The sequence below is a fragment of the Melanerpes formicivorus genome, unplaced genomic scaffold (assembly GCF_026170545.1).
Source record: "Melanerpes formicivorus ecotype bairdi unplaced genomic scaffold, bMelFor1.0.p_v2 SCAF_65, whole genome shotgun sequence".
In the NCBI taxonomy this organism is placed as follows: domain Eukaryota; kingdom Metazoa; phylum Chordata; class Aves; order Piciformes; family Picidae; genus Melanerpes; species Melanerpes formicivorus.
In genome coordinates, this window is record NW_027142417.1 from 3,344,269 (window position 1) to 3,370,080 (window position 25,812).

The window sequence follows — 25,812 nt, forward strand, 5'->3', positions numbered from 1 at the left end:
GGGGAAGGCACCATGTGAAACCTGCATCCCAGCTCCAGGAGAAGGCAGCTCATGCAGCTTTTGCCTACACATGGACAGTACAGTGCCACAGAACAGCTGGCAGCAGCAGAGCTCACCCAGGAACTGGAGAAGAGCTTGTACATGCCACCCCTCCCCATCAGGACAATGTCACAGGTTGCCTTACTCCCTGGGTGCTTAGACAGACAGTGGCTACACCTGGGTTTGCTCCCAGCAGCTGATTCACACACAAGGTCTAAGGCTGTGACTCCACAGGGTCTGGGCGCCTCCACAGAGTTCATGTGGCACAAGCAAGGAACCAACCCCACATTTCTCAGAGTACTTCTGGGCACAGGTAGCACCAGGAGTGGGCACCCAGGAAGCTTTCAAGTGAGAAGGGGAAGGCCTGATGAATTTAGATGGCATGGCCAGATCTCAGATACAGACACCTGTGGCCCAGGAGCAGCTGAACTGCACAGGCTGCCTGTAGGCTCTGCCCTAGCTCCCTCCACACTCGTCCACTCACCACCTCCAGGTGAGTCACCATTCCTGGTGGGCTTACAATGCACACACACCAAGGAAGAGTTTTCTAACCATTTTGAACTTCTAAAGTTGCTGCAAATATTCTGAGGGTGCTGAACCACATCACCTATAAGATGATAAGAGTTTCTCAGAGCAGAAAATCAAAGCCCCAGGCTTGAAGCCTGAGTTTTTCCAGGAAAGATGACCGTTGAGAGCTGAAGCCACTGCCAGCAGAGTGACAAGCCACAGGCTCCAAGGTCTGCTCCAGCAATCTTCACCTGCAGGCAGCCACCTCAGGTGAGGAAGCAGCATTCATCCTGCTCCTCTGCTCCTTTCATATTTCTCTGCAGAGACTTCCACAGAGCAGAAAGATAAAGAAATGGAACAGTTGGGTCCATTTAGTGCTTTAGAGGAACTGGAGATGTACTCTCAGCTCTAGCATGTGTGTCCTGGAATAAACATCCGGAAGAAGTGAGCAAGGCTTACTGAGCCTGGTGTGGACCAGGGAAGGATTAACCCAAGCGGGAATGCATGAAAACAAAGGCAGCACGAGCACTGCAGGGAGCAGAGGGGCACAGAGACACCTTCGTTAAGGACAAAGCAGCAGCAGGACCTGGCAGAAGCTGAGCTAAGGCAGCTTTTATCTGAATGAGCTGAGCTGGAATGGGCAAGTGTCAGGCCAGACCCTTCCTCCTGCGAGTTGTTTGGGAGCTGCACTGCTCTCCAGCACCCACACCTAACCCCCCCATGGGATCAGCGTGCTGTCCTCAGTTGCAGCAGCAGGTTTTTCTTCCCAAAAGACAGGAAAGGCTTCCACTTGTCCTACAAACCCCCTACAGCCATAGCTAAAAGCTGAGCTTCTGAAGCTGACTCAGATGTCCCTCAAGCATCTATTCCAGTGGGCATCAACCAGGAGCAACAGAGCAGTGGAAAGATAAACAGACTCACTGCGGCACTTTGATAGGAGGAAGGAGATCATTAGAGAAGCAGAATTACAGTTACTAAAAATACCTAAAGAACTAATTTTAGGCTCCAGCAGACGACCTGGGCCACCAGGACAGCACAGGTAAGTAAATACTCTGTGTTCACACGTAGCACCACAAGTGCATTTCTCTGCTCTCTTCATTTCACTGCCACCAAAACCCCTGCACACAAAAATCCCTCCCTGATTTCCCCAGCTGTTAAAGGCAAAGGACAAGCACTGGGAAATGAAGGGAATAAACTCTTGGGCAGCTTGTGTTATACCCACAGCCACTGAGACCTAAACAGTTTCCAGCAGAAGCTGGGAGACTGGAAGGAGAGAGCCTGGAAGGCTCACATGCATTTGTTCTTCTTATCAGCAACAACACAAGTTTCTGCTCTCACTGTGGCAGCACATCCCCTGCCACATCCTCCACCGGCAGCTGCTCTGAGCTGGAGTGCACAGAGAGACTTCACCTCACCAGCAGGCAATGGCAAACACATTTTCACCAGACATTCATCTTTCAAAGGGCAAAACCCCGAAGCAATACAAACCCAAAAATAAAACACATGGGAGAAGAGCAGAAAAAGAGGCCCTGCGAAGGAGAGCAAGAAAAGCTGGCACAAGCCTGCTGAGTCCCTGTGCAAGGGCTCCCCAAAGCCAGCAGTGACCCTGGCAGCCCGGCTGGCTCACCAGGCAGAGCCAGTGCAGCAGACAACGAGCACTGCCTCTCTTATCGGGACAGGCCATCTTCCAGCCCGGGCTGCTAAATGCCAGATTTATGGTAAGCCCAACAAATGCAGTTAGAGAATAAATGAGGATTACACCTTCAAAGCTGCTATTTCCATCTGAAAAGGAGCAAACAAAAGGTCAAGTGCCCCGAGCGGGCAGTCAGGTGGCAGTGCTGGGCCTCTCCTCTCAGCACCATCAGCCAGCAGCACAGCTCAGGAGGGGCTGGCTGCCTGGAGACCCTGGCACCCAGCAGCTCAGGCAATGTTAGTGGCCACTGGCCAGGCACACCGCAGGGCAGGGGGAAGTGTCACAAGTTCTCTGCCAGCCCGATTGAAAACCATCACCAGACCTTGCTGCTGTGCTCAGTGCTAAGCTCCAGACCCCATCCAGCACCATTCTTGCTCCTTCCTGCGCAGTTCCCATGAGCAGAAGCTTTCAGTCTCGGTTTCAGGATTACTGAGGTGCTGCGTCAATCCTGGCAGGGGCTGGAGAGAAGCTACCAGTCACAGGCAGCTGCTGAGGCTGTGCTTTTCCTGCTTACCACTCCCTTCTTCACTGCCTCCATTTCCAAATCACAAACGACTTCATACTGATACCCAGCCTACCCCAAGCAGAGCTCCTCTACTTGAGGTGTGCTTCTGCCTGGAAGAGCACTGCCCCCCCATCACCACCACTGCAGCTGAAGCTGCCCACACCTGGCACTCTCCAGAAAGCTCCCAAGAGAAAGGTAGCAGCAGCAGACTGGGAGACCCTGGTGCCCTTCAGGGGACTTGTACCAGCACCTGAGTGCACCTGTGGCCTCTTCCCTCTGACAATGAGACTTGTTACCTGCCAGAGACAGCCAGCCCATGGCAGGCAACATTCAAACAAGCTTTATGCTGACACTGAACTCTGCCTTACTCCTGAGCTCCACAAGCTGCCACTACCAAGAGCTACGTAATTTACTAGCAATGGCCACGGAGCCTGTGTGTAACAGGGCAGAAAACTGGCTCCAGCTCCTACTGCTCAGATTCCTGCTCGCTCTACAAAAAGCCAACAGACTATAAACAAATGTTTAAGCCAAAGGCTCCTTCCTCAGCATCTCCTCTGTAATGGCTTTGGAGTGCTGCAGGAGACATTTCCCACTCACAGCCTGCATGCCGACCCTGCTCATGAATTTTTTACCTGACAGACACTTGGAGATGCCACTGGGAGGGCTGTCTAATAAACACATTAGCTGCAAATGGGCAGCAGCTCTTTAACACATGCTGTAACAGCCCCCGAAGTGGCTGACATTAATGTTCACTGGTACAGACTGATATTTAACTGGGCTTGCTTGAAACCCCTCCAGAATCTTGAAGGAGAAGGAGTTTCTTCACAGCTACTCAAGCACACAGGTTGGAGAACTCCTTGTTCCTGCTGGGACTTTGCAAAGCCCGCTCTGGGCTGACCCAGCAGGGTGGGATGGCTCCTACCTCCAGCATTCCCATGGGATAAGGCTCTTACAGAGCCACTCACCCAGCTGCTTAGGGATTAGCCTGCGTCAGCCACCTCTAATATGCCCCGGAATAGCAGGACTAGGCTCTGATAAGGCAGGAGAGAAAAAATACCAGAGAAAGAAAGGACCTTGTTGTTTTTTAAACATAGCATGTAACAGGTTTGCTCAAATTCCAGTTTTCCAGAGGAAAAGGTCTGTTTTCCCACTGTCAGAGAGGAGGCAGGTGGTACTGCTGCAGAAACCACTCCAGGCTCTGTACCACAGATGCACATTTGGGACTCTGCCTGTCTCCTGTTACCAACTACTGCTTCTGTTTAACACTCCAGGACAAAAGAAATGCAGCTCAGTAACACTAACACTCCCCTTAAAACTACAGATCAACCCCCAAATCGCAGTGCCAGAAGGTGACTCTGTGCCCACGTGAGCTGCAGCACCCCTGGAAGCTGTACCCCCAAGTCATTCTCTTCAGCAGGGAGCCAGCTCCCCCTGCCTCTGACACACACGCAGAGCCTCTGCCCTGGGAAACCCAGCGTTCTCTCCAGCCCTGCTGACAGGGACATGGTCCAGATGTCATGGGAGAGACCAAGAGGGTCTGGCCCCTATCTGCACGAGGAGCAGGCACCTCAGTGGGTGCAGATACCCATGCCCATTTCTACTGGAGCAGCAGTGCAGGAGACAGGAGGCACAAACCCCCAGACACTTGGGGCTTTTTTCTCATTGAACTCTGAAGCACAGCCCAGGTCATACATGTCTGTGAGAGAAGACAGCCCTGAGGAGAAGAGATGATACCTGCCCCACCTCCCGGATGCACAACTGGAGCTCAGCGCTGAGCACAGACGTGTCAGCTGCGAGTTAAACTCCTGGCAAAGCCATGGGGAGCACCAAGCACGGCGTTAGTGAGCACACAAATCAAACCAAGCAGAGGAAATCACGTCAGAGCCACACGCCAGTGCCTGGCAAACACCTGGGACATCTGATTAGCCTGGGCACAGCAGCCTGCATGCCCTAACCACACAGCTTAATACATCCACGAGTGAACATGAGCAAGAGCTCCTCATGACCTCACGCTGCATAGGCACAGGGCAAATTAAGAGCGTCTGCAGAGGCAGCAAAATCCCCTTTTTCGCACAGAACCAAGGTGCCAGCACTTCAGTGAGCACCCTTGGGCCCCACTATCTCGTTAGATCTTCCCTAATGAAGCGAAGGAAGAGGACAGCGGCGGCAGAGGAAGTTCCATTGTTGCCGCGGCTTGGGCGCTGCAGCCTCTGCCCCGCGGCACCGCCCGCCCCGGTCTCCGCATCCCGATGTGGGTGCACAGCAATTCAAACAATCAAAGCAGGACAAAAGAGAACAAGCAAATAAATAGCACTGAGGTGCTGTGGCTCCTGGCCCTGCCCTCCCGGTATGACATCAGGTCTCTTCAAACACACACCACGTTCCCCTGCAAAACAACATTTTCCTTCCCCGCTCCTATCTCAAAGCAGCACGAGCTTTTCAAGGTCCGACATAAAATAAACCAGGGCATTTCCTGTGTGGATTTAGTTAATTATCAGCCATGCTCTAAGCAGAGCAGTCCCCACTAGCACCTCGAGATGAACCCCGGCCAACACATCGAGAGCGAGCTGAGGTACCCTGCGCAGCGACCGGCGGTACCCAGCGTCGCCATCCCGCCCAGCACGTCGGGCAGGACTCGGGAGGAGTGGCACCAGCTCTCCCACATAGACCCAGACGCCCGGGGTTAGCTCTCTTTTGTAGTCTGGGACCACTGCTGCTGCTTGGGCTCAGTGCTGTGTGACAGGAAGATAAAGCCACCAAGCTTGCCACGGCCTCCCGAGCAAGGGACACTGCACAACATCTTCACCTAATACCAGCAGCTAGAACCTTTTCCAGAGGAGATTATTAGTTTCAACATTAAATGTTGCCCTCCCGAGGTCAAAACGAAGGTAAACAGTGCCAAGACGGCCAATGACATCAGCACGCACAGCCATGAGATAAATGCAAGGTCTGCAGATTAGCTGAGCGTGGCTCTGCTTAGCGATCGCGTCCCGTAAGGAAACTGCAGATTAGAGCCCAGAGGAGTTACACAACGACTGGAACCTGTCCCTCTGCTTCGTCTGCCTCAGCTCTGCTCAGAAGGAGAAAGCTTGCGTGCACAAACCTCTCTGCCTGACATACCTGTACTTCTTCACGTGCCCAGCAATTACTGAATATTGACCAGTAATGACTGCAGGGAAAGAGACGCCCTCAGGCTCCACCTCCTCTTGACAGTGGGAAAATCTAGCTGGGTTTGTGTAGGATTCTGGACGCCAGAAAACTTGCTTACAAAAACATTTCCTGTGCACGGAGATATATTTAGCCTCATAAACACATAAAACTGTCACAGCCAACAAGAAGTACACCTGTAGCCATTACAAAAGGGGAAACTACAGAGCCTGGAAAAGCAAACGTACATCAGTTCTTTGTATTTGCTATTTAGAAACATCGTCTCGAAAGCCTTAATGCTCTAAGGAAACCAACTCTTCCCCCACGCCCCCAAAGCAGCCCCTCTGCCTTGCCCCCGGCAGCGCGGAGCACACCTACGTGCAAGGAGCGCACGGACAATGAAGTCACTCGCAACACACCTCCTGGGCTCGCAGCCCTTGCAGCTGCCGGCAGATCTCTCCAGTTAGGTTTCTCTGTGTCTTCAGATCAAGATGCGGATACATTTCCCATCCATCACATGGCTTTGTGTGAGAAACAGGAGCAGAGGGAAAACGGAAAAGGAAAGCACTAGCAGAGGCCGGGAGCCTGTGAATTCTCAGCCCGAGGCAGGCCAGCGGTTACGTCTGGCTGCACAGCGCAGCACACGCGGGACGCGGAGGCGCACGCAGCAGCTTATGGTCCTGTGATCCGCTCCTGGCCACAGCTGACAGCCCGGCCCCGCTAATCCCCTCAGTGCTGAGCGGGGAGATGCCCCTGTGACAGCCAGCACGCTGCAGCGCTCGAAAATTCCTGCGGCCGCGCCGCTCTCCGCCGCTTCCTCCCCGTTCAGGAACCGCCGCTCCCGCAGTCACGTGCACCGGGGCCGGCGCTGCGCTCCGGGGGCAGCCGGCGCCCCCCGGCCGCCGGCCCTTCGCGGGGCGCTCGGCAGCTCCTGCATCTTCCCTTGCCGCTGGCGGAGGAGCGGAGCGTGGCCACCGCTTCTGCCACGGCAGCAAGGACCTGCCGGGCTTCGGGCAGTGCCCGGCGTGGGGACACGCACTGCCCAAAACATCCTATGGGAGACTAAACTGCACATCGAGCATGCTTCATCCTGGCTCTCTGGCACGCTAGACTCACTCTTCCCCCCCCCCCCCCCCCCCGGAGTACTTTGTTTTTTGCCTGTAACTGCAGCTCTGCTGCAATAAATACTCTTCCCACGGCTCGGCTCCTGCCAGCGCCCGGCTCGCTTGCAGAACGGGGTGAAAAAACGGCAGTCTGAGCAGCGGTAAGGAAACGTGCAACTGCAGAGGAGGAAGGGGCTGACCAGGCAGCAAATGCTGTTACTGATTATTACAATAATACTTGAGTTCAGATACTAAACGGTTCTCACCTCAGCCCCTGAGTTGCACTCTTTACCCCGGATTCTCCTCCCCATCACAATGGAGGAGGCGTGAAGGAGCAGCTGCGTGCGGCTGAGTTGCCAGCTGGGGCTACACCACCACATGGAGCTAACTTCTATCAGTACCTGACAGAACCATGAGAAAAACCCTGCTCAGCTGAACCCCTTACAAGTACTCCTGGAAACCACACAGGCCGTCAGAGAGAACACCACCTGTGAGAAAAGCAAGAGGCAGAGCCTGCAGCCTACCAAGTAAAACAAAAGTGAAAGGAAGAGCAGCAGCAGCTGGAATTAATTTGATGACAATCAAACCATTCAATACTCCGATAAGAAACAAAGGCCAGCTCTAGGACAACTGCCCTGTGCTCCTCTTGACAAGCAGGCTGTTGCCACAAAACTGGGATTTAGCCCAAGCACTGTAAAAATCCAAGAACTTCTAGTTTTCCTTGATGAGGGTCCCAGATCCCCCTGCTGTGCTAAGGGGAAGCATAGGGTGTGGAGTACCGAGGAGCATCTGAGCAGGGACAGTGACAGCTCAGCAGGAACAGGGCTTGTTCACCCCTCATCCCACAAAGTGTGCCACAAGGTGTGCCACTAGTGCCAGCAGTGAGAGTGGCAGCTCTCAGTTCTGAACACTCATGTCATCCAAGGACACAAACAGCACAGTTTAGGTACACAGAGAATTCCCTGCAGTGGAAACCAGGAGCAAGATTCTACCAGAGCCCTACCCGAGCAGAGCTCCGGCCGGTCGCAGCCCCCTGCATGCTCAGCACTAAGTAGTGAAGTGGACCTTAGGGAACACCTCAGGACTTGGGCCCACTGCTAACTCTTCAAAGTTCCACAGGCTGAATTCCAAACCAGAAATCTGGGGTTTAACCTCAGTTTGTTCAAGGTTTTCCCCACAGGGAGCTGCCAAGTAGGGACATGGGTGTGACTGAAGGGCAAGGCCCAGGAAGAGCTCACAGCTCAGCCTGCTGCACTGAAATACTGAGAAGCTGCAGCAAACCCTGTCCCTCCCTGGGAGCCCCCATACCTATTGGTGTGATATTGTATGGCCACATGGAAAGTTAAGGTCAGTCTGCAAACAGGTGGCAGGCACAGCACAAGTAGCAGCAACAGGCAGGGCTGGCAGAGCTTCCCTCCATGCACAAGCAGCAGGCTGGCCACACTGCACATTTCAAGCCCTCAGGCTGATGAGGACTCAGAAGCACAGAAGTTACCTAAATTCTTTGTCCAGCTGCCCTCTGAATGCAGCAGGTCTCAAGCTCCTTTTACCTGTTAGCCAAAAAACTAACAAAAGCAAGGCTTGGGCTGCTTCCCTGCTTGCTTTGTGTTTGTTTCCCCAAAGGAAGGAGGTAGCTCTAAGCCAGCACAGAGGGAGCTTGCTCTCTGCAAGTGCCAAGGTGTTTAAACAAGCTCAAGATTTCTGGATTACAGGGGGGAACAATTATCACCACCATTATCAGCAGAGCTTTACAAGCATTGGCAGCAAACCACTTTCACAAAAGGTCAGAACTTCAAAGCTGGGTTTTACTGAAGCCACCACCAGAATGTTTCCTTGGCAGAAAGCAAGCTTTTTGAAAGGCAGAAACATCACAAACCACAGACACTCCTCACTCTGCAGGTGCTAAAATGAGGTAACCCCAGACCTGATTACTGACAAACCAAAGCATCACTGTGAAAAAAGCAAACAAAACCAGCCCTCTGATTTCTGTCTGAGCAGTCAGAATGCAGTGGAGTTAAGGACATGCAGCATGCACCAAGTGAAGTCAGATTTGTCAGAATTTTCCCAAGATTAATTAAAGGGGAGCCATGTTAAACTCCTCTCTTCTTCCCAAGCCTCTCCAAGTTGAGTTTACTCCATTTAGGTACCAGATGCACAGCAGGCAGGGGCCTGTACTATCTTCCAACCAAATCATCCACAGCAAAGCAGCCTGGGTGAGAGGAGAGGAGCTTCAGAACTGAAGCCTGGGAAGGCCAAATGAAATACACTGCTCTGCACAGGGAGTCCTCCAGACAGCAAACCAAATGTGATGTGTCATCAAAAATCCCTGGGCAGGCTTTACAAGAAGCCAGCACAAGCTGGAGATTTCTGTCCAGCTGCAGCAGCATCGCAGTCAGGAAGAGATCAGGATGCTGAGGGTGGACTCAGCCCCACTGCCCTGCCTGGTGTGCAGCAGGAGTGAAGGCAGGGAGGCCTGGGACAGCCTTCGCCCCTTGCAGGCAGCCCCCTACCCTTTTCCTACATCCAAGCTCCCTACTTTTCCCCCCCCCTATAACCTTCAGTAACTCTTCACAAGCTTATCAGCCAGAGGTGGTCACATCTGCAAGCACCCCACCAGCACTCCAGCTGAGCCTTGGGACTGGCTGTCAGAGGGCAGAACCAGCACCCAGGACAATGAGGGGTACGAAATTACCTCTCCATTCTGTCCCCCCACCTGCTGCTAGAGCCCAGAATCAATCCAGTCCTCATGCCCATGGAGCACAAAGGTGCTGAGTGCCTCTATTCCTGTCACCTTCCAAGTACCTGTGTCAGGCACGCAGCACAGTGCCGAGCTCAAGGCTGGCCTGGCACTTCAGGGCACCTTGTGCACTCAGTTAGATCTACCTTGACAATCAGCTCCTTTAGCTACACCTAGAGGGGTAAATCACTGCTTTTACTCTGCAGTTCCACAGCCAGCACTTAGTCTGGAGATGCAGATAATGCTGTGTTACACTGCACCTACAATCTCTCTGCTAATTACTAATGATTAAATCATAGTTCAATAGCAAGTTAAAACCATTGCACTACCCAGGATACTCCTGTGGCAGTAACCCCAATATCCATGGTGTGGTGGATGGTGCTCTGCTGCCTCCAGCCCTGAGCTAGACCAGGTGAGTCTGGCCGCAGATGAGGAACACTTAGACGTGGGACAGCGGGGCAAGATGCCACCGGCGTTGCAAAGATGTCTCCCGGGAGCAAAGTCCCCATCACACTCTACCTGTACCTGTCTGTGAGATGCAGTCTGAGAAATGCTGGCTTCTGTCAGCCCCTCTGAGAGCACAGCAAAGAAAAGTGACTCAGATATGCAGATAAGGCTGTAAGGAAGCTGGGCCGGGTGCTCCGCAGGCGGCGTTTCACCCACTTAGCAAGGGCAGATAAGAACCTGGTGTGCCACTCATCATGGAAACCTTCGTACCCAGCGTGGAGTGAGACACAGGAGTCACTTTAACCATTTTGTTTCCACCAATGAGTAGGAAATGGGAGTGTCAGTGTGATGCTGCAGCACGTCACTGGCAGTGCACACTGCACACCCAGCAGATAGCAGGGAAAAGGGGGAGCAGGGTGGCACAAGTTGGACCCAGCCCTCAGCCTGGGTGATGCGCTGCCGTGCTTCACAAAGCACTGATACAGGCAGAAATTGTATTTATTAAGTATTGGTTGGAGATACTTCAGCCCCTGGAACACAAACCCAGCCAAGCCTGTGGCAGGTGCCTGTCCTTCAGTTACATTTCTGTTCAGTCAGTGCAACTATGGGAATAATCCACAATGCTTCAGTAATAACTTTTCAGTAACAACATTCCAATGCCTCTTTGAACTTCAAAACCCCTAAAAGAACATAAACTCTTCTTTTCTCCAGTATGAAACACCTCTTTAATTCCTTTGCCTTTCTGCCCCATGGATCAAGAACACTTTCTCCATAGGGCTGCTTCTGGGTTTTGCATCTCCTGCATACAACAAGCCCAGAAGCCCTCTGTGAGGTTGGCAGCCAGGATGCAGAGAGCTGGCTGCTGCTAGCTGCAGGAGGAACAGCTGCCATGCCACAGCCCAGCTCACACAGAAGTCATGACCAGCACAGGGGCATCACAGCATGCTGCAGAACTCTGCTGCTCTCTTTGGAGTGAGGTTTCTCAGTGATGTTTGATGGACACCTGCTGGGTGGCTCTGCCAATCCCTCACCCCTGGTGGAGGTGGCTGATGGTTTCAAATGACAAAGTTTATTTTGATGGTGAGGTTTTGGATGTGAGGGGAGGGTTAGAGAACTGGAGAAAGAATGAAGGCTGACAGCAGGCACTGCTTGGCATGGGAGTAGTTTTCATTCACTGTCTTGTAACAACCAGGGAAGTCTCAAACTCTCCTGTGCCCAGAACAAGCTCAGGTGGTAGTAGTCACTGAGCCATTGAAGTGCCCTAGAGCTTGCAGCAGCAGCAGCTCTCTGCTGCAGGTACTGGCATGGCTAAAATGAACACAACTTGTCTCCAAAAAGGGATGGAATCAAACCAGCAATCAATGTGCAGTGCAAGCTTCAGCACGATCTAAGAAAACAAACCTAACCAACCACTCTTTATTGTTATCAGCGTTTGAAAACGCTGCTCTCCTCCCGGCAGCTCTTCCACTATCTCCTTTAGCTTCTCCCCATCTGCTTGCAATTTCTGCTCTCCATAGCAGCCGCTCTGGAAGACCAAAGGAAAATTTTTGTGCACCACAGATATAATGAAGTAACTCCCCCCCCGCAATGCTCCCAGAGCTGGGAGCGCTGCTGCTCCGCCTCCCCACATCTGGCACGGCATCGGGTTACAGCCGGGAGGCAAAGCCAAGAGGGAAAGGCGACAGCGGCTGGATCACAAGGAGCAACCCTGGGCTGCTCCCAAACACAGAGACGTCAGAGCCTGGCTAAGTGAAACCAACCCTAGGAGAAGTCCCCACGCACAGACACAGACACCCCCTGCTTCAGGCAGCCCCTCGAAGGCAGCCAGTTGCACCCAATGTGCTTGGCCGACTCCAGAACCGTTACTCAGTGCCAACGGTGCAACCGGACTCCTGATTTCCTTAGCCAACAAAACGGACAGGAAAAGGGCAACCATGCTCTGGAATTCAGACTTTCACTTCTCCGCGTTCCTGAAGCATTTCACAGGTACCAACAAACCCCAAAGCCACTGAACTCTCTAAATGCCACAACACTGTCACGGGAGCTCTTGAACTCTTGGTCTCTTTGCTCCTTAAATTTGGCAGACTGCAAACTCGGGCAGGAAGCAGCACACACCTACACGAGGAGCTGAGCTTGGGCACGGCACTTCCCAGATCCCATCCCCTTCTCCCTTCAGCCCCACATCAGCAGCATGACGCCGTAAAACGTTCCCCTGGCTCTCTCAAGCTCAGCAATAAATCCGCTGCAGTCTGAACCACCAAAATCATCCAGACTGCTCAAATGATTTTTTTGTTCCAAATGGACTTGGCAGGCTGGTCAGGAACCCAGCGAGTCAAACGCGAGCAACAAAAGTGGAATTCTTCTTGCTAAGCTAATGGATGGTCCTGGAGAAACGAAGCAGGCGCTGCCGCGGCGGGGCGGTGAGAGCCGCAGCGTGCGAGCTGGGGACGCTGCCCGCACCGGGAACGCGGGCGGAGGGCGCCGGAGCCCCGCCAGCCGCCAGCCCCTGCCAGCTGCAGGTGCTCTGCGCAGCTCCAGCTGCTGGTGCAGGGTCAAAAGTTTGCCCTGTTTCGCTTCTCCGTAGCCAGTCGTAGAGCCTGCACTGTGCAATCTCTGCCCCACGCTCGCAGCAGTTGCTGTGTTGGAGGCAGGCAGCTCACACAAACCCACGGGTCCTGTGCGCACCCTTGCCGGGGAGCTGCACCCCTGGCAGCACTTCCACACCCAGCAGCGCGCTGCAGCCAGTCAGCTCCCCTGGTGCGCAACCACAGTGCCATGAACCTTCCAGCATCTCTGGGCAGGGCCCTGCAGACCTCAGGCAAACGGCTGGAAGGATCTGACCCTGCCTGGCCTGGCTTTGGAAAGCAGGGGCAGCAACTGCTCCATTTGTCCCAGCAGGGAGAGAAGGTGCCCTGCAAACACTGAAAGTAATGTTCACAGGGAAACAAAAACAGTCTCTGGAAGTGAGGATTGTTGTCAGAAAATCTCTCTGCATAATTAAATATGCAAAAATGCATTGGCTGGGGCCACTTATGCTGCTGATGTTACTGTTATTAAAATATCTAAGGAGCAAGGAGTCCCACAAACAACAATTAATGGAGCCTGAGCTCCCACAGATTTACACCTGCTCGGTTGACTGTGGAGGCTAGAAAGGTGAAAGCTTTGAACAGAGCTTTTCCCACAGCTGGGACATTTGTTTAAGCCTCTCTTTTCCCATCACCAGAATTCCCAGGCAAATAGTAAGATTATTTCATGCTGTAACCTTTCCCTCTGTCAGGGCACCTTTAGGTGCTTCCACACAGCTTGATTCTCACAGATCAAGATGCTGCTCCTGTGGCCCAGGAGCTTCTGACTGATAAGGGCCCTTTCATGAGCTGCTCTGGAGGATGTGGGTTTCTATTAAAAGAGGTTGCTTATTACAAGGGTTTGCATTCACATTCTGGAGGCTGGGTGCAGAACCTCCCACATCAGCTCATTCTCACAGGTCTCACTTCCTAGTCCTCAGGGTAGTCACTGACCTGAGCAGCCTGAAAATGCCACAAGCAGCTACCCCAGAAATGCTGTCACGGTGTCACCATGGAAATGAGATTGGACCAGCTGAGAAGGGAAGCTTCTCTACCTGACCCCTTCTATGCTACCTTCCTCCAGACCAGATTGTGGCAAGCCAGTCCAGTCACTGGGCAGCAGCTGCTGCTGCAGAGCTGCTCTCCATCTCCTTTGGTAAGCAGAGCAGATGCAAATTTCCTGTAGGCTGGTCTTGGCCCACAGACTGCTTGGACCATACTCCTCTAGGAATCAGAGCAGCCCATTCATGGCATGGAGCTGACTGCCCCTAATTCCCTTCCTGAAGAAGGGAAACCCTTGGCTAGCTCAGGAGGAAGCTGTCCTTCTAAGGACTATGAACCTTCTTGCATGAAGTCAAGAGACAGTCACTGTGATTGTGTGGTACTCCACAGGTCTGCAGTAAGGGCTCTCCGCTGCTCATCTGAGAGGTGAGGAAAGCGAGGGAGGGGGAGAAGGGAAATGTTTCAGGGCAGAGTCACATTTGCTGAGCTCTGCCTAAAGGTCTCTCACAGGGCTTTAACTGCAGTGCCATCCCTCACGTGGAGGAGAAAAGCTCCACTGTGGATTATCCTATGCAGCAAGTGCTGCAGCTTCAGTAACCAAGCAGAGCCCCTGGAGAAGCTCCCACAGGAGAGGCAGCTTTCACTGGCACAGCTCCTCAGCAGCTCTGCCCAGCAAGCAGAGTATGTGGGCAATATTCAGGAGGTATTTGCTGCTCAAGTGCCTCATACCAGCAGACAGAGAAGTGATGACAGCCCCTTTCTGGGTGGGAAGTCAGGGCTTGACTCAAAGGCCCTGAGCAGCCCCAGCCACACTTGAAGCAGCAGAGTGCAGAGGAGCAGAAGAACAACTCCTTGCCTTTTGTACTCCTGCTAAGTGCAGGAGCAGAGGCAGGATGGGTGAATTAACTCAGAGAAAGGCTGTCCAGAAAAGCTGAGCAATCAGGCCTCAAAACATTAATGATAAAAGACTTTGAATAAAGCCAATTTGCAGTGGAATGTAAGGAGGGGAGTCCCGAAAGAGAAGAACAGTCTCCCAGCTCTGCAGCAGGTTCTGCTGCCCATGCAGTTTGTGGTGGCCAGGAGCCAGCTTGGCAGGGCTCGCTCCTCTCCAGGGAGCCTGGCCACACACACCAGCTGTGCTCACAGGGTTGCCGCTGCCAGGCTTGAGGGGTGACCAAAGACCTTGCTTTGTCCATCTGCAGGGCTGGTCATGACCAAGAACACCTGAGAACAGTCCTCAGCCAGTCCAGCTCTCTGTGGATGGACCAAAGAAAGCACTGAACCCATCTGAGGAATGGGCCCAGGATCCTTTATTACATGGCTGTTTGCCCTTTGGCTGGAGGAGGAAGTAAGCTGCTTGCAACTGCTCTGGGCTTTGCTCCTGCAACTGCATTGAAACCACATTTATGAGAGCTGAAACTCTACAACTTTCTATCAACCTGGGCAGTTCCTGGTTCCAAGGTAAGTCCTTGCAGCTGGGACCAGAGCTGTTCAGAGGCTCAGCTTTGAGGTGGCCTTAGGAACTTGTCTGACAGTTTATAAGCCTGCAGACAAAACAGTGCATAAACTGGAGTGCTGCTGGCAAGCATCTCTGTCTGCAGGACCTGCATGTCCCCCCAGGCACCAGCAGACACAGATGTTTCCCACGTGTGAGGCTGGGGGCCCCAGCTGTCACCTGGGGCGTGCGGGTGCCCGGTGACGGTGGCGCTGGGGGCGGGCCGGCCGGGCTCCAGCAGATCCATCCTCGTCCTCTCAGCACAGCGTTTCGAGGCGTTGGCAATGGAGCTTTGTTGTTCAGCACAGGAGGGCATGACCTCCCCAGTGTGCCAAGGGAACATCCCATTCCACAGACACCAAGTGTGAGGAGTCACACAGCCCTCCTGGCAGAGAGCAAAGGAAATGGCTCTGTGACCAGGAGAGATAACTCTGCAAATAGCATTTAACAGCCCTCACAAGCAGCACTCTGCTTCCTGTGCCCTTTTTTCACTTTGCTTATTTATGCTAATTGGATCTCAGGACCCAAACTTCTGCAGTGGCATAAATCAGTGCTCTGCTCTTCCGCTGACAGGCCTATTCCTAAGAGTCTACAGCAGGGCCTGAGCAGTGTTCAGCTGAAAAGCAGCAGCACATTCAGCAGTAATTCCTGATGATAAAATAGGATAATTGTTACTTACAGCCACCTCTCCCCCCCACCCCCATTCATTCCCAGTGTACTTCTCCAGCTCTCATTTGTGACATCCTGTGTGAGAGCCAAGCACCCTGCACACACCAACTGCTCACAGCCCAGATCACCAAAGCCCTTAACAGAGAAGCCTCAGCATTTGCACTGTCCCCCACACAAGGAAGGACACAGGAAGTCCAACTCATGAGGTGCAGTCTAAAGCTGCTTCACTGAGCTGCAGGGTCCACAGCTCAGCTCCTCTTGGCTGTCTGTTGAACGGAGCCTCCTGTTTCTGCATAGAAGCGCTCAAGGCCAGACCTTTGCAAGCCTCTTCCCAAAGGAATGAGAGCATTCCCAGTATGGAAAAGGAAAAAAGTCTTAAGGCAGCCAGCCCAGATGAGCTGAATGACAGCTCACAGCAGAAGAGTTCTGCTGCTGAGGACCGTGCAGATGTGATGGAGGCAAAGAGCCTTTCTGCAGCTTCACCACAGCTGCTGCACAGACTTCAAAAGGCCTTGGCACAGGGCTTCAGCCACAGAGCTTCCCCTCGCTTCGTGTCATCCATGACATCCAGATCTGCAGTGAGCTGCAGCCAGGATGGGGCTGACCCAAGGGGACTCTGAACATCTCACACCAGCAGTGGGGCAGCTCCTTGTACTGCCAGCACTCACGTGCACCTGCACAAGCCTATACTGCACACCCTCTTCCTGCTCACCCCAGCCCTCTCCCAAAGCAATGGCATCCCACACTGCTGTCCCTCTTATTTATACTGGCACTGGCCTCTGCCCTACAGAGGAAAACCAAATCACCACAGAATTAGCATTATGGCTAGTAATTAACGTGACGACTACTCATTAACACTGTGGCTGTTTTGGAAGCTTTAATACTTCCCAAGTGCCTGACCTGCTGAAGTGGCATTGGGAAGTTCCATCAGCTTCCGTGCATCCTTCCAGCAGTCGCAGCCCGCCCACCAGCTGAAGATGCCACAGCTGACAGTCCCACAGAATGCCCATGCTGGATGCCAGCCTGGTGCTCCCCATGTAACACATGGGCTACAAAGAAGTCCACATTCCCTGCCCTCAGAGCTCAGCTCTTCCCTGTGAGCACAGCACTGCTCCTTCTGTACACTGACTGCTCAGCAGCAAAGCTCCCACAGCTCTGTCTGATGGCACCTTAAGGTTACCTGGCCCATGACTTCCTGCCACTGATGCTATTGCCGGGAGATGCACCTGAGAAACCCCTCTGCTGTGAGCTGTGTGTGCAGGAGACCGAATCAGAGCATTCCTGGTGCCTGGTACCAGAAGCTCAGAAACTGGTTTTCATTTCTCCCTTTCTCAGTTTGAGAATTCCTCTGAAATCAGCTGGCTGACTTCAGACACTCTGGACATCCACCACGTGGAGCCACAGATTTGTCACCTACAAGATTCTTCCCACAGCTGTGACACTGCAAAGAAGAATTAATCCAAACAAGGAAAGAGCAGTAGAAGCAACTAAAATTTGGTTAATATCCTAACTCCTTAAGTAAACCAAGTAGAAAACGCTGCAGACAGGAGGAAGTGCAGGCAGAAAAGCACCAAAAGAGGCTTCTAGTAAATCTTTCATCGCTACCAATTTGGTAAAAGCTGGAAAGCCAGGGCACTAAAGCATGTCAACAATGATCCAAACCAGTGGCAAAGCTCCACAGAAGGAGAGCTAAAGTTTGGGCTGTGAATATTTACCACAGCACTGCTGCATTCACCAAATCCTAGCACTTCAGAATGAGCTCCTGTGGTAACAGAACATGAAGGGATCTGGGCAGGTTCAGACTCCCACAGTCGGTAAAACAGCAGCAGCTACCTGTCACAGTTAGCAACAGCCTCATGAAACTGAACCAATTTGTTCAACAGATGTTCCACTTAACCCAGAGGAATTGGACTTCTCTATTGTAGAAACTCCACTGTTATTAGCAGCTTTCAAAATGCATCAGCTCAGGATAAGCTTCCATTGCCATCCTTCCTCCCTTCACAGAACAGAGAATGTTCTCCATGCTGGATTAGCTGTGGCATTGCAATAAAGTGGGCACCCACTGCTGGCTGTGTTCTGTGGGATACCTGAGAACAGCACAGGCTTTGTTTCCCTTGCCCTTCCTCCCTCCACATCAGCCCATCCATCCTCCTGCCCACAGCCCCACGCTGGTCTGCTGTGGGCTGTGTGAGCTGGGGATGCCTCTGGAAGGTGTGCTGCTGCCTCACACCGCAGCCCCAGCACTCTGGGTAAGGCACAGACCTTGATTGTTCGCTGCTGCTCGAAACCCAGCTTGCTTCCCCTGTCCCCCTCTAGCACTTCCAGCCTGCAGGAAGGGCCCACACTGCCGGCACAGCCAAGCCAAAGCACCTTGTGCTTTCCCAGACAGCAGCACTCCCAAAGGCTGCTCCGAGCCACACGCAGCAGAGCCCTGTGAGCAGGCTGGATGGGAACCTGCACCCTTCCTCTGTGCATTTCATACAGTATTTAGCCACTCTCAAAGCCTCCCAGCCCTTGCTGCCTCTCCCTCTCCCACCAGGGCAGCAGCTCCCCTGGCAAACACCCCAGCAGCATTTCCACGCCACTTCTGAGTTAATTCATAAAACCTGACCTCCTGTCAGATATTTTGCATTCAGGTTAGCCAAGTTAAAACAATATTTAGCTAACCCCTGCCTCAGCCAGAAACCCCTATGTTACCTACCGATTACAGCAGCACTGTACTAGCCATGGACATCGACTGGGATAATGCAGCCCCTGAGCCTGAAGGGATGCAGCTGAAATGCTGCCCTCAAGCTGCTCTGGCAGCGGGCACTAAACCAGCAGCCCTCTGTATCTGGTGCAGGGAACAGGCTCTGGGCTCCTGCCATGAGGAACACGAGGGTCAGGTGCCATGATTGGTGTGCAGAGCCGATCTGAGCTGACACATCAAAACCCACTGCGCTTCTTGCACCCCAAAGCATCCCACAACAAAAACACTGACCCCACTGTGCGGAGGCAAGAGCCCAGGGCAGGGCAGGGGTGAAGCTCTGGACAAATCTCTGCTTGTCTCTGGGCCATGGGACACCCCATAACTGTGTCACTTCCACGGCACCTTGGCTTCATCCAGCACACAGCCACCACTCGCCAAAGCAGCAATCTGCTTCACTCCTGCTCTCTGGTGCGTGGGACATGCCCTACTTACTGCACCCTGCTACTGTCTGGGAGGTGGCACAGACCCTCTCCTGCCTGTGCAGCAGAGAGCTTCCTAACCCCATGGTGCGTCCCGTGGCCACACTCTTACTCCTAACTCCCAGTGACTCTGTGATTCCCAGCTCTCTGGCCAAGGCAGGGACAGCTTTAAGGTCAAACCGATTCTCTGATCTGAAGACAACTTTGTCTGCAGCTTGGCACAACTCAGACCTCATTTTTCACAGCACTTAGCACTCTGTTGTGCTTTATTTAGCACTTTCAACCCTGGGCCCCCGCTGCCTTGCCTGCCGTTATCAGTGCTCAGCACTTTCCAAACGGGATCCAAGGATCTCGAGTCGTCCACAAGAAAGCAAGCAAAGGCAGAAGAGCCTGGCCGGGCCACTCACCCAGCATCACCCAGGGAGTGAGGAGCAGAGCTTGAGAGGGGTCCTGCTGCCCGGGCAGCAGCTGCACTCAACCGCAGGGCGGCTGCTGCCTCCTGCCAGCGGCCGGGGTCCTGACGGCTGGCAGCAAGGAGGCACCGCAGGGCACAGCCTCCCGCACCGCTGCCAGCCGAGTCATGCCCGGAGCAGCTCCACCCTGCGAGCCAGGAGAGAAATGGGTTAGCTTGGCTCCCAGTGAAGATCACACAGGGCTCCCAGAGAATTTCCCCCACGGTGGCACCAAGAGAGCCACAGTCGTGTGTCAGCTCTCCAGGAGGAAGGGTGGCTGCACAGGGAGCTGCTGCCCCTGCCGCAGGGAAATGACCTTCTGGAGCTCCAGGGACCTTCTCTCCTTTTTTCTGCTTAGCAGTTACTTATCTCATCATGAAAAACAAACACAGCACACTGGCAAGTAACATACAGAGGGAGGAAATCCTCTGTTAGAGCAAAATCCTATTCACAGGTCTTTTTACTCAGCTGTGAGGAGCAGATGAGACAAGAACTGCTTGAGAGCTCTCCACTTGGGTACAAAGCTGGCCCAGAAGAGCAGAGCAAGGGAAGAGAAAACCAGCACTGCATGCTCAGGCTGCCTGCAGGAGATGCACTCTGAGGTTTGCTTTTCAGTAAGAATTCTTTCCAAGGAACAGCCACCTGTTCCTGTGAGGCTGTGTTCAGCCCAGAGACACCTGATGGACCTCCTTTTCAAAGAGCATCTATGAGCTGCAGCCAAACCTGTGCACGAGCCACTTGCACACTGCAGGAGCACCCACGAGCTGCAGCCAAACCTGTGCATGAGCCACTTGCACACTGCAGGAGCACCCACGAGCTGCAGCCAAACCTGTGCACGAGCCACTTGCACACTGCTAGAGCACCCACGACTGTCACCAGCATCAAGTGAGAAGCTTCCCCACCAGTGTCAAACAAGGAAGCATTGGAAGCACACTTCCACTGTCAAAAGTTACCAACCAATTCCATTCTACCTTGAATTCAATTTAACTAACAGAACTGGCTATCAAGGGGCTATCAAGCCCCTCAAACAGTTGGGTTCATTGTTTCTAAACACCAGACTCATCACTTGATCATTTATGCTGAATGAAACTTTAACTGCCTGGTCATGGGAACTACAGAGAGCTCCTTCCTTAAGCAAGGGAGCAGAATTTCACACACTGTTCCACCTGGCAGTGGAACACACTTGCTGTCAGCAAAGCACTCTTTCCAAGGAAGTAAAAGGAAAGGAAAATTTCCATTCAGATGACAGTGCCCAGCTGATGAGGAGTGCCAGGCACTGGCAGCTGCTTCTCAGCTGTAAGCAGCTGTAACAGGCTCAGCTCCTGCAGACCAAAACCCATCCAAAGGCCAGCAGAGCTCCAAAGCCACTGTGTGACACCAGCTAACCTAACCCTCGTGGCAGTGCTCAGGGGCTCACCAGGGCAACACAGCATGGCTTCAGTGGAACCAAACCCTAACAGCACTGACCAGGGAATGCCTGGGAAGGCTCCAGGAGCAGTTCTGGGAGATTGGTGAGCACAGACACCCTCAGTGCTGCACCTCAGGGAAAAGGTGGGGCTCAGGGTGTGAGCTGGTCACCAGGCCTGACCTTCCCAGCACCACTGGATTCCCAGAAGGAGTGGAGCCAGCTGAACATCCACCCAGCAGCAGAGACTCACCAGGCCCATTCATTCACTGTGAGCTAAGACTCCCTTCTGCTGTTCCTCTCTTTCCACTCCTGCAGTCCAAGTGATCCCCTGGACACCTCCAGCAGCTCCCTATTGCTAACAAAGCCACACCAGAATGCTAGCAGCGTGCTGGCCCCAGCTGGTGAGGGACGCTTCCCTACGTGGGCACACCAACTCTGTCAGCAAGCTTGCTTGGGGAAGCTGCTCTCTATATCCTCCTGAGGAACATCACTTCCCACAAGACAAGAGCTTTCCATCATCCAAACTCCCCAAATCACGCTTCCCTTTTGAATTCCCAGGAACTGCAATATCCCCATAAGTGCTGTGACACCAGCAGCAGCACAACATCTCCTCCAGGCACTGCTCTTTTATTTCAATCTGTTCAAATGAAAAGTCTCTGTGAGCTAATATAAAACATTATGGCTCTCATGCAAATGAACAGGCTCCCACACCGAGGTTACAGCTCCACAGTACACTGCACGAGCTGCTCACAGTCATCCTCATGCTGGAAAGGAGATTAAAATGGAACAGCAACTTTATACCTGGATTCTAGGGGGCTTATTGGCTTGGGGCATATTATTGAACAGAAAAGAAAGAAATCTGAGTTACCAACACTGACAACAGCAGCTGCAGCTTCCCACTGCTGTGGCACAGCACCCTGTTTTGTGGCTCACAGTCACAGGAAGAGACATCCGTGTCTTGGGAGCCAAGGCTGACCCCAGGAGCACCCACACCAGCCCCTGTGGTGAGTTTCTTTGCATAGTGTCCTCTTCTACAGGCCAGGCCAGGAGTGTGCTTAGCTCCAGAAACTGTAGGGTTTGAGCCTGAAACCCATCATGAGAAGGAGCAGGGAGTAGTTTCTAATGGATACCCTGTGAGCAGCCACGGTCTTGGTGCCTCAGATCTAGACAGCTCTGATCTAACCTGCTGATTTCTCCTCGCACCCCAGGCTGCATCTGTAAAACTTAATCTCCTTTTTGAGATCTCTTATTTGAGCACAAATCCTTCCTCTGGTGGAAATACCCCAAACAGCACCACAGCACTCCTGACAGAAACGCTCAAGGCTCTCACACCAGTGCTCTGAGCCATCCCAAGAGCTCCCACCCCTCTCCTTGCCTCTATCCCACCCTTCAGCAAACCCACTGAGACCCCTCACCTGCCATCACACTCCCCTTTTCCCCTGTAGATCAGCACACAGGATCAGTCACCAAGGGCTGGGCCAGGATTTCCAGCCAGCAAGGCAAGGGCACAACAAGCCAGCCCTGCCCACATTTCACAGCATTACAGCAGCAGCCAGGGAGAAGATGCAGTAAAAGGGGGGAACAGGCTCAATGGCTTAGAGAAGAGCCAGGTGAGAGAGAGAGAGTCTGCCCAGCCTGGGCTCTGGTGCAGGAGCTGAAGAAGCTCCCAGTGCAGCCAGAGCAAGTCCCACTCCTCCTCCACAGCCTCAGTGGCTCTTTGCTCTCCAGCCTGGGCAGCTGGACACTGTGCACCACACACTTAACACACTTCAGGCTGGACAGTGCAGCAGTTGTGGAGGCTTGGTGAGTCTTTCAGCCGAGAGGGGAAAAGCAACAACAGTACCTCCAGTGTGCTGCCTGCTGGAGCTCCAGTGCAGCTGCCTGGTTTCTATTATCCTTCGGTTTCTTGCCAAGCATCCTGTGTTTTTTTTCCTGTAAGCCAGCTCACCAGAACCCACTATGGAACCCAGATGAAGGAACAGATTCTTTACCACATCATCTCCCCAAATGTGAAATGGTTTAGTACTAACCTCCAGTGGCAGTTTCAACACAGACACAAAGAATTGTTCTGTATTAATCCCATGGATTTCTGAGTCAAAAGGAGAGTGCAGCATTCAGACACCAGTTTGAGATGGGAGAGTCCTGCTCAACTTATTAAAACCCAAGGAACTCAGGCAGCACACTCTCTGCATGTGGATTTGCACAGACACAGGGACCTGGGGTAGAATTGCTAATGCTGGCTGACAAAGCTGCCCCCAAAATGCTACTCACTTCTGAAAATCAAAGTAGCTCCAACGTTATGACTAAATTTGATGACTCACTTGCTTTCTCTGGTTTGAGGATCATTCTGCAGAAACCCCAAAAATGAGGCAACTGCTTTTGTTCCTGCTGAACAGCAGTGGGGTAAGCTGCCCCTGACAAGACAGAAAACATCTGAACTGTTCCAAGTGCTGCTGAAGTGCAGGTGGAAGCAGAGGCCAAAGCTGCTGCCTCTCCAGCCACAGCTTCACTGACTCAATGTTCTGCTGCAGGGCAGGCTGCAGGGCAGTGCTGGCTGCACAGAAATGCCAGGGGGCACAGAAAGCTTCACACCTCCCTGACGCTGCCAGCCACGTCCATGGCTCCACTTTGGAGCGCTCTGGACACCTCCGTGCCACATTTCCACCCTCCTGCCTCGTGGACCTCTGCCCCACCTTATCTGCTCCCTGAGTCACAGGGCACTGCTCCTCTTCAGCCACTCTATGGGAAGCTGCAGGCCTTCAGGTGATGGCTCCCTGGCTGGTTGCTAAGCAGGCAGGCCAGTTTGGCTGCTGCCTTCCTGACTGCAAAGGAGAGGACTCCAGTTCCCCAGGGGATGTGTGGGAATGCTGCTGCACAGGCCATGCAGACTCCCAGCCCTTGTACCACATCTGTGCCATACCCCTGGCGTGGCTGGCACCGCTGCACACACACAGGGCATCTGAGCACGAGGTTCTAATGCCCACCCAGCGGGCACAACTCTCACATCAGCAGGACACTCAGCCTCCCATATCTATCCACAGCATGCAGAAGTCCTTTGGCAACTCCAGGGCTTCTCAGCCCACCTTGCTTCTACATCCTCTTCCACTCCACTTCCCATGCACCCCAAATCCTTATTCCTCTACTCCCATGCTGGTCAGGAGGCAGGTCTTTGAGCGTGCCAACTCCCTAAGCTGCACTAGGAAGATGGGCAGAGGGAGCTGGGGTGATGGTGCTGGAAGGTGTTAACGACCACCACCAAATGGTTCTTTGATCTCCACACAACTACAGAGCTGGGCCTGCTGAGCAGATGCAAGGGCCTCCATCTTTCCTCCACTTCTTCCTTCTACATGCCAGACAGAAAGAAATGGCATCAACTTGAGTGCCAGGCTCTATAAATCAATAGCAGGTTTATTCTGAACTTTCAGAGAAGAAAAGGCCTATTTCAGAGGAGCTGTCAGAGCCTGCAAACCAACATGAGGCTTGTAACAACTCCTGTCTGCCTAAAGAGCTGCTTAGAGAACCTGCAAGCTGATCACTGAAGTTTAACACCACTCTGAGTTCTCAAAAGTTCTTATCACAATTACACATAAAAAGAATTATTTTCCAAGCTTCAAATACTAAAGGAAGCATCTGGGATTGTTTCAGTGCTTTCTGCTAATTAGTGCTGCTTTTATTGCACAGGGCAAGAGAAGGACCATTCTCTCCCTGCTGGCAGTGAGGAGCCAGCCCCTGAACTGCACTGCTGTGCTCTGTGACAGGCCAGGGGAAAAATCTCTTTCAGTTATTAGGTCTACAGAGACCAAAACTGGCCTGGTGTCAAACCTGCTTTGTAACAGCCACAGCCATTCAGCCAGGTGCAGATGCCATAATTCTTTACAACCTGTTATCAGCATCAGCTTCACAAAAATGAACCTTTGGTGGCTTCCAATGAGTGTCACTGCCAGGCTCTCTGAAAGAGAGCACACCCCTGAACTGACAGTTCAGCACAGGGAGAAACCCCCCATGCCAGGGCCATATTAAGTTCTTATTAAAACCTAAGGTGTCTTTTTTTCCCCCTAGATGATCTTTGCATAAAGATACAAAACAAGATGTCCTATGATGGTGAGGAAGCAAGCTGGGGAGCTACTCAAATGTCAGTAAATCCAACTGAGCAGCATGGTGCCCCCAGTGGGGCTTGGAGCAAAGTGCCAGTTTCATCACCTTGCTGGTGGCTGCAGGACAGCCAGAACCTGTCATGGGGAAAGACTGGGCAAGACCTTGAGCTGAAGGGGTGCTGGTTGCAACCTGAGACAGGAAAATAGGATGGGGCTTTCAGGAAGGAGGAGCACAGCCAGGGCAAAGTGCCTGAGCTGCTTTCAGCTACACCAGAGCTAGATTAAACCCCTAACCCCACTCCTGGACAGTGGCTTCTCTGGCAAAGTCAGGCATAGTCTCAGTTATCAGATCAAAGAGGCCATCCTGGACCTGGGTTTGTACATGCACATGTGAAGGAGGGGAAAAAAGGAAAAGTTTTGTTTCATCTGCTACCAAACCCACCAGTCTGCAGTCAACACTGCTAATGAAGCACAGGCCAAAGGATTAGTCAGAGCAGATTCATGGGAAAACAAAGGAAATCTGTATGCAAATGCAGGGCTGTCACAGTGAGCAGCCCTAGGATGACTCCTGCTCAGAACCTTGGCTGCTGTCCCACAAGGCTCCTCCTGAAGGGTCCCACTCAGCCCACTCCACAGCCATTGCCCCCAAGGCAGCTAATGACACCAGTGCCATAATTAGAGCACTAACTGCAGTACTTCAGGTGCCAGAAGTGCAGTTCCTGTCTCTTAGAAGTCCTTAGCAGATCTGTTTTGTGTCGGAGGGAGGAGCAGGCAGGGCAGGC

General features: G+C 52.9%; 1 protein-coding gene across 6 annotated transcripts in view; it reads right to left on the reverse strand.

The window, feature by feature from the left end:
- Positions 1-25,812, reverse strand: part of NCOA2 (nuclear receptor coactivator 2) — a 106,725-nt gene that overhangs the window by 46,006 nt on the left and 34,907 nt on the right. Inside the window, exon 1 of one of the 6 annotated variants that reach the window (XM_068162546.1) lies at positions 6,311-6,676. The exons of the other annotated variants lie outside the window; for them this stretch is intronic. The gene's annotated coding sequence lies outside the window, so the exon portion shown is untranslated. Of the gene's footprint in view, positions 1-6,310; positions 6,677-25,812 lie in introns of those variants that run through there. 6 annotated transcript variants of the gene reach the window in all.